The sequence below is a fragment of the Pseudophryne corroboree genome, chromosome 3 (assembly GCF_028390025.1).
Source record: "Pseudophryne corroboree isolate aPseCor3 chromosome 3, aPseCor3.hap2, whole genome shotgun sequence".
NCBI lineage: Eukaryota > Metazoa > Chordata > Amphibia > Anura > Myobatrachidae > Pseudophryne > Pseudophryne corroboree.
Window position 1 is genome coordinate 322,249,095 of NC_086446.1, and position 13,891 is coordinate 322,262,985.

A 13,891-nucleotide genomic window follows, 5' to 3' on the forward strand; every position below is an offset into this window, starting at 1 on the left:
TGCCCCTCCTCCAGACCTCAGTTATAGGAACTGTGACCAGGGAGACCGACATTTCGACAGCTCACACCTCAACCATGCCGCACAACATGGCATTCAACATAACACACGCCAACCGGCATGAACCATTTACAGCAACATGCTGAAAACAAATGTAACACACTTGTGTAACTAACTGAACAAAACTGCAGGTAAAGTACGCACTGGGTTGGGCGCCCAGCATCCTCTACGGACTAGGAGAAAAGGATTTACCGGTAGGTATTAAAATCCTGTTTTCTCATACGTCCTAGAGGATGCTGGGGTCCATTTCATGACCATGGGGTTTATACCAAAGCTCCAGTACGGGCGGGAGAGTGCGGATGACCCTGCAGCACCGATTGACCAAAGTTGAGGTCCTCATCGGCCAAAGTATCAAACTTATAAAATTTAGCAAAAGTGTTTGACCCTGACCAAGTAGCTGCTCGGCAAAGTTGCAATGCCGAGACCCCCCAGGCAGCTGCCCAGGTCGAGCCCACCTTCCTTGTAGAATGGGCCTTCATCGACTTCGGCAACGGCAAACCAGCCGAAGAATGAGCAAAGCCTCTGTTTTACGTATCCGAGCTGTTCTAGCGACATAAATCTTCAAAGCCCTAACCACATCTAGAGACTTTGACTCAGTGAACGTGTCAGTAGCCACTGCCACCACAATAGGTTGGTTTATATGGAAAGACGAAACCACCTTTGGAAGAAATTGTTGACGAGTTCTTAACTCTGCCCTATCTTCATGAAATATCAGGTAAGGGCTCTTGTAAGACAAGGCCCCCAACTCAGACACCCGCCTTGCGGATGCCAAGGCCAAAAGCATCACCACTTTCCAAGTGAGAAACTTCAATTCTATCTCCTGCAGAGATTCAAACCAATCTGATTGAAGGAACTGCAACACCACATTAAGGTCCCATGGTGCCACTGGAGGCACAAATGGAGGCTGGATGTGCAGAACCCCTTTAATGAACATCTGAACTTCTGGAAAGGAGGCCAATTGTTTTTGAAAGAAAACTGATAAGGTCGAAATCTGGACCTTGATTGACCCCAATCTAAGGCCCGCATCCACACCAGCCTGCAGAAAATGGAGAAAACGTCCCAACTCAAACTCTTCCGTAGGAGCCTTCTTGGATTCACACCAAGACACATATTTTCTCCAAATACGGTGGTAATGTTTAGACGTTACTCCTTTCCTGGCCTGAATAAGAGTGGGGATGACTTCCTTGGGGGAATACCCTTTCGGGCTAGGATCCGACGCTCAACAGCCATGCCGTCAAACGTAGCCGCGGTAAGTGTTGATACACACACGGCCCCTGCAGTAGTAGGTCCTCTCGAGGAGGAAGAGGCCAAGGATCTTCTATGAGCAACTCCTGAAGATCTGGATACCAAGCCCTCCTTGGCCAGTCTGGGGCAATGAAGATTGCTCAAACTCTTGTTCTTCTTATTATTTTGAGAACTTTTGGAATCAGTGGAAGTGGAAAGAAAACCTATACCGACCGAAACAACCACTGGATCACCAGTGCATCCACTGCTATTGCTTGAGGGTCTCTTGACCTGGAACAATATCTCTGAAGCTTCTTGTTTAGACAAAATGCCATCATGTCTACTTGAGGAACTCCCCAAAGACTTGTCACCTCTGCGAAGACTTCTTGGTGGAGGCCCCACTCTCCTGGATGGAGATTGTGTCTGCTGAGGAAGTCTGTTGTCCACTCCCGGAATGAAAATTGCTGACAGAGCTCTAACATGTCTTTCTGCCCAGAGGAGAATCCTTGTCACCTCTGCCATTGCTGCTCTGCTTTTCGTTCTGCCTTGCCTGTTTATGTACGCGACTGCTGTTACATTTTCCGACTGGATCTGCACGGGATCTTGAAGATGTACCGCTTGTAGAAGGCTGTTGTAAATGGCTCTCAATTCCAGAACGTTTATGTGAAGCCAGGCTTCCTGACTTGACCATTTTCCTTGGAAGCTTCCCCCTGTGTGAGAGCTCCCCAGCCTCGGAGACTTGCATCCGTTATTAGGACCCAGTCGTGAATCCCAAACCTGCGTCCCTCTAGTAGGTGAGAACTGTGTAGCCACCACAGGAGCGAAATCCTGGCTTTGGGGGACAGGATTATTTTCCGGTGCATGTGTAGGTGGGATCCGGACCACTTGTCCAACAGATCCCACTGGAATACTCTGGCATGAAATCGGCCAAACTGTATGGCCTCTTAGGACAGCTACCATATTCCCCAACAACCTAATGCATTGATGGATCGACACGATTGTTGGTTTCAATATTTGTTTGACCATTTTCTGCATTTCCAGAGCCTTTTCCACTGGAAGAAATACTCTCCGTACTTCTGTGTCCAGAATCATCCCTAAAAAGGACAATCTTGCCGTCGGTTCCAACTGCGACTTTGGAAAATTCATGATCCAACCGTGTTGTTGGAGTATTGACAGGGAGAGTGCGATGTTCTGCACCAACTGTTCCCTGGATCTCGCTTTCATCAGGAGATCGTACAGATAAGGAATTATATTGACTCCTTTTTAACGAAGGAGGACCATCATCTCCGCCATCACCTTGGTGAATACCCTCGGTGCCGTGGAGAGTCCGAATGGCAACGTCTGGAACTGGTAATGGCAATCCTGTACTACGAATCTCAGATAAAAGAAAGTATGAGACAGCGCTTCTTACTTTGATAACCTTTTATAAAAATAAAACACAATAAATTACAATATCACATGTAAATACCGGCCAGTATTATTAAAAAATATATATTATATTTCACAGTATAAGCAAAAACAATGTCACTTAACCACTTTATGGAGCTGCCAATTCCAGCACTCTATTTGTTACAATAAAGCTCTAATTTTAGATTATGATTACAGGGGTATCCATCTAACCTCTCTGGAGGCAAATAATCAGCTGTAATATGCAAATTAGAGTCCCACTGCAGATATTTCCAGCGCAGTTCTTTTGGATACAGCATGTAAGTGTACCAATCAAATAAAAAAGGTATTAGGCAGTTCTTTACGCATGCCAAGCACATGCATAGATGTTATAGCGTGTTAGTAGAAAGCAATTCTTTCCGGCACATTAAGCCCATGCACCAATCTGACTGCTGGTTAGTGTATAAACAGTTCTTTTAGGTGCACCATGCAAAGCACCAATTACCTCTCACAGCTGCTCCTTTCGCTTGTATGCTTGCCTGTATTTTTAGGCTGCTGTGTGGAGTCCGTTCTGTTCCCCCTTAGCACTGGGGTGATGAGTTGGATGTGAGCCGGCCGGCTTACCAAACAATGCTGCAGGAGTATTTTCTCCTCTCCCAAGGTGTCACGGGCAGGACACCTTGGGACAGGAGAAAATACTCCTGCAGCATTGTTTGCTGCAGGTGTATATTTTTTGTGAATCTCAGATAAGCTTGGTGAGGATAAATGGGAACATGCAAGTAAGCATCCTTTATGTCTACTGACACCATGGAGTGCCCCTCCTCCAGACTGGAAATCACTACCCTCAGGGATTCCATCTTGAACTTGAACCTTTTCAGGTAGAGATTCAGATTTTTCAGGTTTAAAATCGGTCTGACCGAGTCGTCCGGCTTCAGAACTACGAAGAGGCTTGGATAAAAACCTTATCCTTGCTGTGCCAAGAGTACCAGGACAATGACCTGATCCTGACATAATTTTTTAATTGCCGTTGTTACTGCCTCTCTTCCTGGAAGAGAAGCTGGCAAGGTCGATTTGAAAAATCGGCATGGGGGGACGTCTTTAAACTCTAGTTTGTACCCATGGGACACTATTTGTGAGACCCATTGGTCCAGGCCAGATTGAATCCAGATTTGGCTGAAAAGTTTCAGACGTGCTCCCACCCGAGCGGACTCCCGCAGCCTTATGCTGCATATTTGGCAGAAGCAGGGGTGGACTTCTGCTCCTGCGATCCGGGAGACGCTGCGTATTTCTTTCCTTTTCCTCTTCCCCTACCTGCAAAAAAGGGGGAACCTTTAGCCTTTTTGTATTTGTTGGGCCGAAAGGACTGCATGTGAGAGTGATGTGTCTTTTTCGCCGGTGTAGGAGCATGAGACAAGAATGTCGACTTACCTGCGGTAGCCTCCGAGACTAATGCATCCAGCCCATCACCAAACAAGCCCTCACCTTTAATTCGGGAGAGCCTCCATATTTCTTTTGGAATCTGCATCAGCATTCCACTGGCGAATCCACAACGCACTCCGAGCCAATACTGCCATGGTAGCGGTTCTTGATCCCAAGAGACCAATATATTTCATGGTTTCTAGTCCGTACGCAGCAGCGTCTTTTATATGACCTAACGTTAGGAGTATCTCGTCTCCATCTATTGTGTCAATGTCTAATGACAAGTTTTCTGACCACTTTTAAATAGCACTACTCACCCACGCACAGCCAATGGTAGGACTGAGTACTGTCCCATTGGCCACATCAATAGATCACCTCACTCACTTGCGGTCTGTTGGCTCCTTAAGTGAAGCCATTCCAGGCGCAGGGAGAAACACCTTTTCTCTTTTATGACGGGGCCCTGTCTAAAATGCGGGGTGACTCTCACCTTTTGGAAAAAGGTAAGCTGCCTGAATTCCTTTTGGGAATCTGAAATTTCTTTTCAGGTTAAATTGGACTCCCTCCAAGAGACTGTTTAACTCCTGAGGTGGAGGGAAAATTACATTACTTCTTTACTAAAGTAAACCCTCTCCTTATGGTAAAAGAGGGGGCTTCTTAACTTCTAACCTCCTTTATAGCTAAAACATGTTTTGAATGCTTTTTGCTAACTTAGGACCTATTCCCCTGGAATCACTAGTGTCGACACAGGAATCAGAGTCCGTGTCGGTATCAGTTTGTACTACTTGTGCAAATTTGTATCTGACCCAGAGGGGTCCCTGTGGATGAAAGGCAGAACTATTAAAAATCACATCTTCAGCAGATTATATTCAGTTTTCTGTATGAGATTCAGTCCAACCTCTTACTGATATGATTCACACTATCATGTAACCTTTCACCCAGTCAGGCTCTTGATGTCATATTACAACTCTGTGTCCCTAACATGGCTCCCACAGAGGGAGAGCTCCCTGCCTCATCACACGTGCACAACCACACCACAGACACTCCGGGACTTAGGGGACAGACCCACAGTAAAATCTGTCAGAGGGACACAGATAGGATTTGCCAGCTCACAACCCAGCGCCAGTAACACAATGTCTGTGAACACAAAATGCCCACTGACATGCAGCGCTTTTATAATGCTAATCACACAATTATATAGCACCAAATTCACTGTGTCCCCCCTGTTTTGGACCCTGATACTTGTTCAGTAGTGGAAGAGGACCAGCGTTGTCTCTGCAGCCTGAGGAGAGAGAGAAAATGGCGCTGAGCAGTGTGCTGGCTGACTGAGGAGGAAGCTCCACTTCAATGGCGTGTTTCTCCTCAGCTTTTATGAGGTAATTTTTTATACTGGCGGGGGTAGGACTGTGACTCAGCAACTTATGCCTCTTATTTATGATAGTTTCCATAGGTTTCATGCTGCCCAGGGCGCTCCCCCCCCCCCCCCCCCGCGCGCCCTGCAGTGCCTGTGTATGTGTGGGCAACATGGCACGCTGCGCTCCCGCCAGCCGCGCGGTACCTTTAGCCGTCACTTTCTTGATTGAAGATCTGTCTTCTAACACTCACCTGTCTTCTGACTTCTGGCTCTGTGAGGGGGGTGACGGCGTGCTGTGGGGGTGAGCATCTAGGCACGGCTAGCGTTCAGTACCCTTCAGGAGCTAATGGTGTCCTGTCAGCCAGAAGCAGAGCCATGAAACTCTTTAGGAAGTTGGTTCCTACTTCTGCCCCCTCAGTCCCACAAAGCAGAGAGACTGTTGCCAGCAGATATCCCTGAAAATAAAAAACCTAACATATTTCTAAAACTGAGGTCTGGAGGAGGGGCATAGAGGGAGGAGCCAGTTCACACCCTTGAAAAGTCTTCAAGTGCCCATGGCTCCTGCGGAACCGTCTATAACCCATGGTTATAAAATGGACCCCAGTATCCTCTAGGACTTAAGATAAATAGGATTTTAATTACCTACCGGTCAATCCTTTTCTCGTAGTCCGTAGAGGATGCTGGGCGCCCGCCCAGCGCTTCGTTTTCCTGCAGTTGTTACTTGGTTCAGTACTGCCTTGTTCCTTGGTTAAGTACTGCATTGTTACTTGGTTAAGTAATGTTGTTCAGCAGCTGCTGACTTGATTCAAGCTGGTTAGCTTGGTTTTCTGTTGTTATGTGTGAGCTGGTGTGAATCTCACCACTATTTGTGTATTTCCTTCTCTCGAAGTATGTCCGTCTCCTCGGGCAGAGTTTCTAGACTGAGTCTGGAGGGAGGGGCCAACCCACACTATTAAACTTTTAAAGTGCCCATGGCTCCCAAGGAACCCGTTTATACCCCATGGTATTAATGTGGACCCCAGCATCTTCTACGGACTACGAGAAAAGGATTTACCGGTAGGTAATTAAAATCCTATTTTTTCACTTTGTCATTATGGGGTATTGTGTGTAGAATTTTGAGGGGGGGGAAAAATATTTATTCCATTTTGGTTGTAACATAAAATGTGGAGAAAGTGAATTACTGTAAATGCTTTCCGGGTGCACTGTATCCATGCGCAACACCTGACACACGCACGCACACACACAACCGAGCAAGCAACACCTGACACACTAATATAGTATACATGCAGCACCTGACACACACATATATACGCACGTAGCATTTAACACACATACATGCACGGCACCTGACACATGTACACGTGCGGTGGCATTGCGCACACGTACGTACGTACGTACATGTCACCTCACATACACACATGTACACACTTGGCACCTGACACGCGCGCGCGCCACCTCCCACACATACAAGTGTGACACCACACTATCGTACGCACGGCACCTCATGCATGCCTCCAGCCTCAGCCTCAGTCACAGGCTGCTGCTTACCCCCTCCCTTCATCAGCCACAAAGGCAGCAAAGTGTTTTGATCAAAGTTAAAAGTATAAACAATTCTGTTTGGTACATAAAAGTATTTGTGCATTTTGCACAGAACAGTGATGTTATACAAGCATTTTCATTAAATATTTAAAAAATCAAATGTTTATTCTTACAGTGAAATTTTAAATTTCAGAATTAAAAAAATAAATTGAAAAAAAGCGATGAAATTCCATAGACAAAAAACCTTAGTTTCACATGTCCCATTAAGGCTTCTTACACATGATCTGGCATTTCAGAAACCTGCTGTAACTCTTCAACTGAAACTCCAAAAAGCATTGAAACTGCGATCATTAGGGCAGACACCTTAATGGACGTGTTCCTTGCGCCATCACACCCTGTAGGCAAGTGCAGATTCAGCACTCTCGCAGAATGAGATTGCCAGATCATGTGTAAGAAGCCTTAATGGGACGTGAACCTGTAAGGTTTTTTTGTCTATGGAATATATTTTATGGGACTAACAATGAGCCTATGGGGGATATCCTATTCGCAGCAGTACTTTCCCGCTGCTAATAGGATTGCAGGGGGCTATCCTATTACCCTCGATGCTTGCATTTATCTGGGATTATGCGGCACACAAAGCACAATGCTCGATAAGCAGCTGCGAAAACGCATGGGATTGGAATCATATCCCCAATCCCATGTGTTTTTGCACGATCGCGGGTTCAATTTTGGCTGTTAACAATAGCCTCTTGGATACTGCAATAATTACATCTGTCATTAATAGTGATACCATTTTTAACAGCTGAAATTGCATCAGGGCTAATAGGATACTCCCCAAGGTCTACCAACATTTTTGTGCAATCATTTGTAGCAAGTATTCCATTATAAGCTTGGGATACACACTAAGGATAATTGCCCACAACCAATCTCCTATATAATAGCCCTGTGACTCTGTGCCTGGACCTCTAACGCTGGGCGTGGCTAGGAGCTCTCATTGGGTTAGCAGCAGGTCTATCACACCCAGTCCACAGCTGATTGGGCAAGAAACGCCCTCCCACACAGGTTACATCCAATGGGAGGCTCTGCCCTTTGCCTGCTGTGTTTTCACAGAGCAGGATTAGCAATGGGACTGATGGAGCTGCAGCTCCAGCCCCACACCCCAAAATAGGCCCACTGCATCTGCAGCAACATACTCTCCAACAATTTACACATAAACATTGATACACATTCGAAAAGGAGGCGTGGCCATACCCCTTTTCATATTCTTTCAATGGAAGCTTGGAGAGTCAGAAATCGGTACAAACCATAAAAAAAAGGTCCTGTACCTGCTAAAAAGGTGCAGCTGGAGGGTATGCCACTGCATCTGCAGCAAGTTTCTGCACTGTAGATAGAGAAAATAGGATTTTAATACCTACCGGTAAATCCTTTTCTCTTAGTCCGTAGAGGATGCTGGGAACTCCAAAAAGACCATGGGGGGGTATAGACGGGATCCGCAGGAGACATGGGCACACTATAAGACTCTGAATGGGTGTGAACTGGCTCCTCCCTCTATGCCCCTCCTCCAGACTCCAGTTAGAGAACTGTGCCCAGGGAGACGGACATTTCGAGGAAAGAATTTATTGTTTAAACACGGTGAGTGTCATACCAGCTCAAACCTCGAACATGCCGCAGAACGTGGCATTCAAAAGAACACCAGGCGATGGCATGAAAAATATACAGCAATATGCTGACCGAAAATGTAACACAATCTGTGTGTAAACACGACCAATAATAGCATACCACATGCCATGGTATGAAAAACTTCAGCAACAGACTTGACTGAAAAGAAACACCACCTGAGTGTAACCACCAATAGCTGCAGATACAGTACGCACTGGGACGGGCGCCCAGCATTCTCTACGGACTAAGAGAAAAGGATTTACCGGTAGGTATTAAAATCCTATTTTCTCATACGTCCTAGAGGATGCTAAGAACTCCAAAAGGACCATGGGGTTTATACCAAAGCTCCACACCGGGCGGGAGAGTGCGGATGACTCTGCAGCACTGATTGAGCAACATGAGGTCCTCATCAGCCAGGGTATCAAACTTGTAGAACTTAGCAAAAGTGTTTGAACCCGACCAAGCAGCTGCTTAGCAAAGTTAAACCGCTGAGACTCCTTGGGCATCCGCCCAAGAAGAGCCCACCTTCCTGGTCTAATGGGCCTACACCGACTTCAGTAATGGCAATCCAGCCATAGAATGAGCATGCCGAATCGTATCACAGATCCAGCATGTAACAGTCTGCTTAGAAGCAGGAACCCCAATGTGATTGGGAGCATACAGGACAAACAGGGCCTCTGTTTCCCCAATCTGAGCCGATCTGGCGACATAAATAGTCAAAGCTCTGACTACATTGAGACTTCGAAAAAGCCAAAGCTTCTGTAGCCACAGGCATCACAATAGTTTGGTTCATCAAATAGGGCTCTTGTGAGACAAAGCCGCTAATTCCATCACCCGCCTGGCGGACGCCAAGGCCAACAGCATGACCACTTTCCAAGTGAGAAATTTGAACTCAACCTTTCGTAAAGGTTCCAACCAGTGTGACATAAGAAACTTTAACACCACGTTAAGGTCCCATGGTGCCACTGGGGCACAAATGGAGGTTTGATGTGCAGCACTCCTGTCACGAAAATCTGAACTTCTGGATGGGTGGCCAATTCTTTCTTGAAAGAAAACTGATAAGGCCGAAATCTGCACTTTAATGGAGCCTAACTTTAGGCCTGCATCCACTCCTGCTTGCAAAAAATGGAGAAAACGACCCAGCTGAAATTCTTCCGTAGGAGCCTTCTTGGATTCACACCAAGACACATACTTCCTCCAAATACAGTGGTAAAGCTTTGCCGTTACACCTTTCCTAGCCTGAAGCAATGTGGGAATGACTTCACCGGAAATACCCTTTCGGGTTAGGATATGGCGTTCAACCGCCATGCCGTCAAACGCAGCCGTGGTAAGTCTTGATACACGCTCGGTCCTTGCTGAAACCGGTCCTCTCGTAGAGGTAGAGGCCAGGGATCTTCTATGAGTAAGTCTTGAAGATCTGGATACCAAGCCCTTCTTGGCTAGACCGGAACAATGAGGATCGCCTGAACCTTTGTTGTACTTATGTTTATCACCTTCGAAAAGAATGAAAGTGGAGGGAACACATAGACCGACTGAATACACCCATGGTGCCACGAGGGCGTCCACTGCTTTTGCTTGAGTGTCCCTTGACCTGGAACAATATCCCTGAAGTTTCTTGTTGAGGTGAAACGCCATCATGTCTAATTGAGGAATTCCCCAAAGACTTGTCACTTCTGTGAAAACTTTTTGATGAAGACCCCACTCTCCTGGATGGAGATCGTGTTTGCTGAGGAAGTCTATTTCTCCGTTGTCTACACCCGGAACAAAGACCGCTAATAGAGCGTTTACATGCCTTTCTGCCCAGCAGAAAACTTTTGCGGCTTCTGCCATTGCCGCTTTGCTCCTCGTTCCGCCCTAGCAGCTCACTTACGCCACTGCTGTTAAGTCGTTCGACAGAATTAAGACGGGCAGATCGCGAAGATGTTCCGTTGTAAATAGCTCTTGATTCAAAAATGCTTATTGCAGACAAGCTACCCGGCTTGACCCTTTTCCCCTGGAAATTCTTCCCCTGGAAAGACTGCTCCCCAGCCTCGGACACTTGTATCCATGGACACCAGGATCTAATCCTGGATCCCGAACCTTCGTCCCTCTAAGAGGTGAGAACTGTGCAGCCACCACAGGAGAGATATCCTGGTCCTGGAAAATAGGATTATTTTCCGGTGCAGGTGAGACCTGGACCACATGTCCAACTAGTCCCGCAAAAACCACTCTGGCATTTGACCTGCTCACCGAATGGCCTCGTAGGCCGCAACCATCTTCTTCATCAACGGAACGTATTGATGGGTTTACACTGTTGCAAACCTGATCCGACTCTGGATCCTCAGATCTCTTTTCCACAGGAAAAAACAACTCTTAACAGTTCAAAATCTAATCTTATTCCCAACACCGACATCTGCGTCGTTGGGATCAACAGCGATTCTCTGTGTTGAAGAACTGTCCTAGAGAAACAACGATTTGTACCACTTGTTTCTTGACCTCGCCGTAGTCAGGAGAGCGTCCCAGTACAGAATAATAATGGCTCTTACTATGGAAGGAAACTCATCATACTGCCATCACTCCGGTGAAATGGCAATGACAAACCTGAATATCAAAACCAGGTAAGCTTAATGCGGGTGAAACTGCATTTAGACCCTCTTTCTTCTTCCCTGCCCTGAGAGATTCTATCTTGTAGTTCAATTTCTTAAGTAGAACTCTTTTGGGGTTTGTTCTGACCGAGCTGTCCAGGCTCAGAAGGACGAAAAAACTTGAATAGCAGCTTTTATTTTTGTGTGTGTGACAGAGACAACAGGACAACGTCCTGATCCTGACCCAACTATTGTATGGCGTCGCATACTACCTCCCCTTCCAGAGGAGAATAGGCAAGACCTATTTGAAAAATCAGTGAGGGGAATCATCTAGCAACTCCAGTATGTCCCCCTTTGGACTTTATTCTTAACTCACTGGTCCAAGTCCATTCTAGGACTGACTGAAGAGTATTAGACGAGTTCCCACTGGGGTGGGCTCCAGCAAGATAGACCCAGCGACATGCGGTGGATGTGGTAGAAACAGAGGACGATATCTGCTTTTGCGAACTTGAAAAGGCTGCAGACCTCTTACCTTTTCACCTTCCTCTACCTACAAGGAAGGGGAAAAACAAACGGTATCCAACCGGTTAAAATGACTGCATCCCACAAAAAATGCGTCACCAACCGTTGTGAGCTCAAGAAGGTAGACTTACGAGTGGTATCTGTCGAGATCAACTTAACAAAGCCATCCCCAAACCAGGTTACACCTTCATAGGTAAGATACACAAGTATTTCACGGAGTCAGTGCATACCTCTTATAGTCGCACGGTAGCATGCTGCAATGTTCTAGATAAGACCCTACTTAAGGAATATCCCAACTCTCCCCAGGGTAATTATATCGGATAACAAGGTAACCGACCATTTCTGAATACAAGCACTCCCCCATGCGTATGTAATGCAAATAACATCAAAGCATATAACTAAAATATCACTTAGCTTCCTGTATACGATCCTTTGTGACAGAGCCCCGTGCAGACCAGGGGTTGACTTTCACTTTATTCTATTCACGGCGGGAAAAGAATAAACACTCGTACTCCTCGTGAGGACTTAAGACCATCTCGTCACGGCTGACCTAGAGCTTTATCAACAAAGCGACCAGCACATGAAAAGGAATAACTTTACTTCAGCATTCATACTATATATATATACATCATACGTATATGTATTTTATCAGGAACAGCAGGGTCCCTAGTGACATTAATGTGTTCTGAATGTGTATGAACATGTACTGAATGCCAATGTGGTGGATCTACCCAGGAAACATTATGGTCGACATAAGACATAGTATTCGTCGACAACAGGGAGTAGTAACCGGGCAAAATAACATTCTTGCGACCCCGAGGGGTCTGAGGGAAATATATACATAATTTTAATATCGCTCCCCCACAACACTTCCACGTCTGTGCTCAAGCTACAGCTCAATGGATCTTTACCATATATATATATATATATATATATATATATATACACAGGTATAGGTGGGGGGGGGGGGGGGGGTTTACATTATCATGTTAATTTCCACCCAGTCATACAGTTGGTGCCGACAGGGTCACTCACATACGACTGTGTCTCCCATACCGTGTTTACTTTGGAAAAGCTTACAACTACCGACATGCTGACACTTCAACTACTGAATCAAGTATCATCAGGAGTCGGCAATGTTGACAGAGGGATTCCCATATCTGTTTGTGGCAGAGCACTCACACCTGTCGACACGTGTACTAAATCGATATAATGGGTAGATTCCAGTATCTGACAGGGAAAACACAGACATTTTTAACAACTCATTAACCACACGCTTATTTATATACATATAGGCCCTCATTCCGAGTTGTTCGCTCGGTATTTTTCATCGCATCGCAGTGAAAATCCGCTTAGTACGCATGCGCAATGTTCGCACTGCGACTGCGCCAAGTAACTTTACTATGAAGAAAGTATTTTTACTCACGGCTTTTTCTTCGCTCCGGCGATCGTAATGTGATTGACAGGAAATGGGTGTTACTGGGCGGAAACACGGCGTTTCAGGGGCGTGTGGCTGAAAACGCTACCGTTTCCGGAAAAAACGCAGGAGTGGCCGGGGAAACGGTGGGAGTGCCTGGGCGAACGCTGGGTGTGTTTGTGACGTCAACCAGGAACGACAAGCACTGAAATGATCGCACAGGCAGAGTAAGTCTGGAGCTACTCAGAAACTGCTAAGTAGTTAGTAATCGCAATATTGCGAATACATCGGTCGCAATTTTAAGAAGCTAAGATTCACTCCCAGTAGGCGGCGGCTTAGCGTGTGTAACTCTGCTAAATTCGCCTTGCGACCGATCAACTCGGAATGAGGGCCATAGTGCTTCTTATATGAACCCATAGTGTACTAAACAACTGTGCCCCCCTCCGTTTTTCACTGTTAGGTGTCCCACAGTGTTTTGGCGGGCCAGCGTCTCTGTGAGGAGAAAATGGCGCTGTATAGAGTTGTGAGGGCTAAGCCACGCCCCCTTCTCGGTGCGCTTTAGCCCCGTTAATTTTTGACATTTTTATACTGGCGGGGGTCTGTATACAGTGCCTATGCACTATATACTGCTTTGCCAGGATGTATTATGAGGTATAATTGCTGCCCAGGGCGCCCCCCCTGCGCCCTGCACCCGTGTAGTGCCGCTTGTGTGTGGGAGCAATGGCGCGCAGCGCGACCGCTGCGTGGTACCTC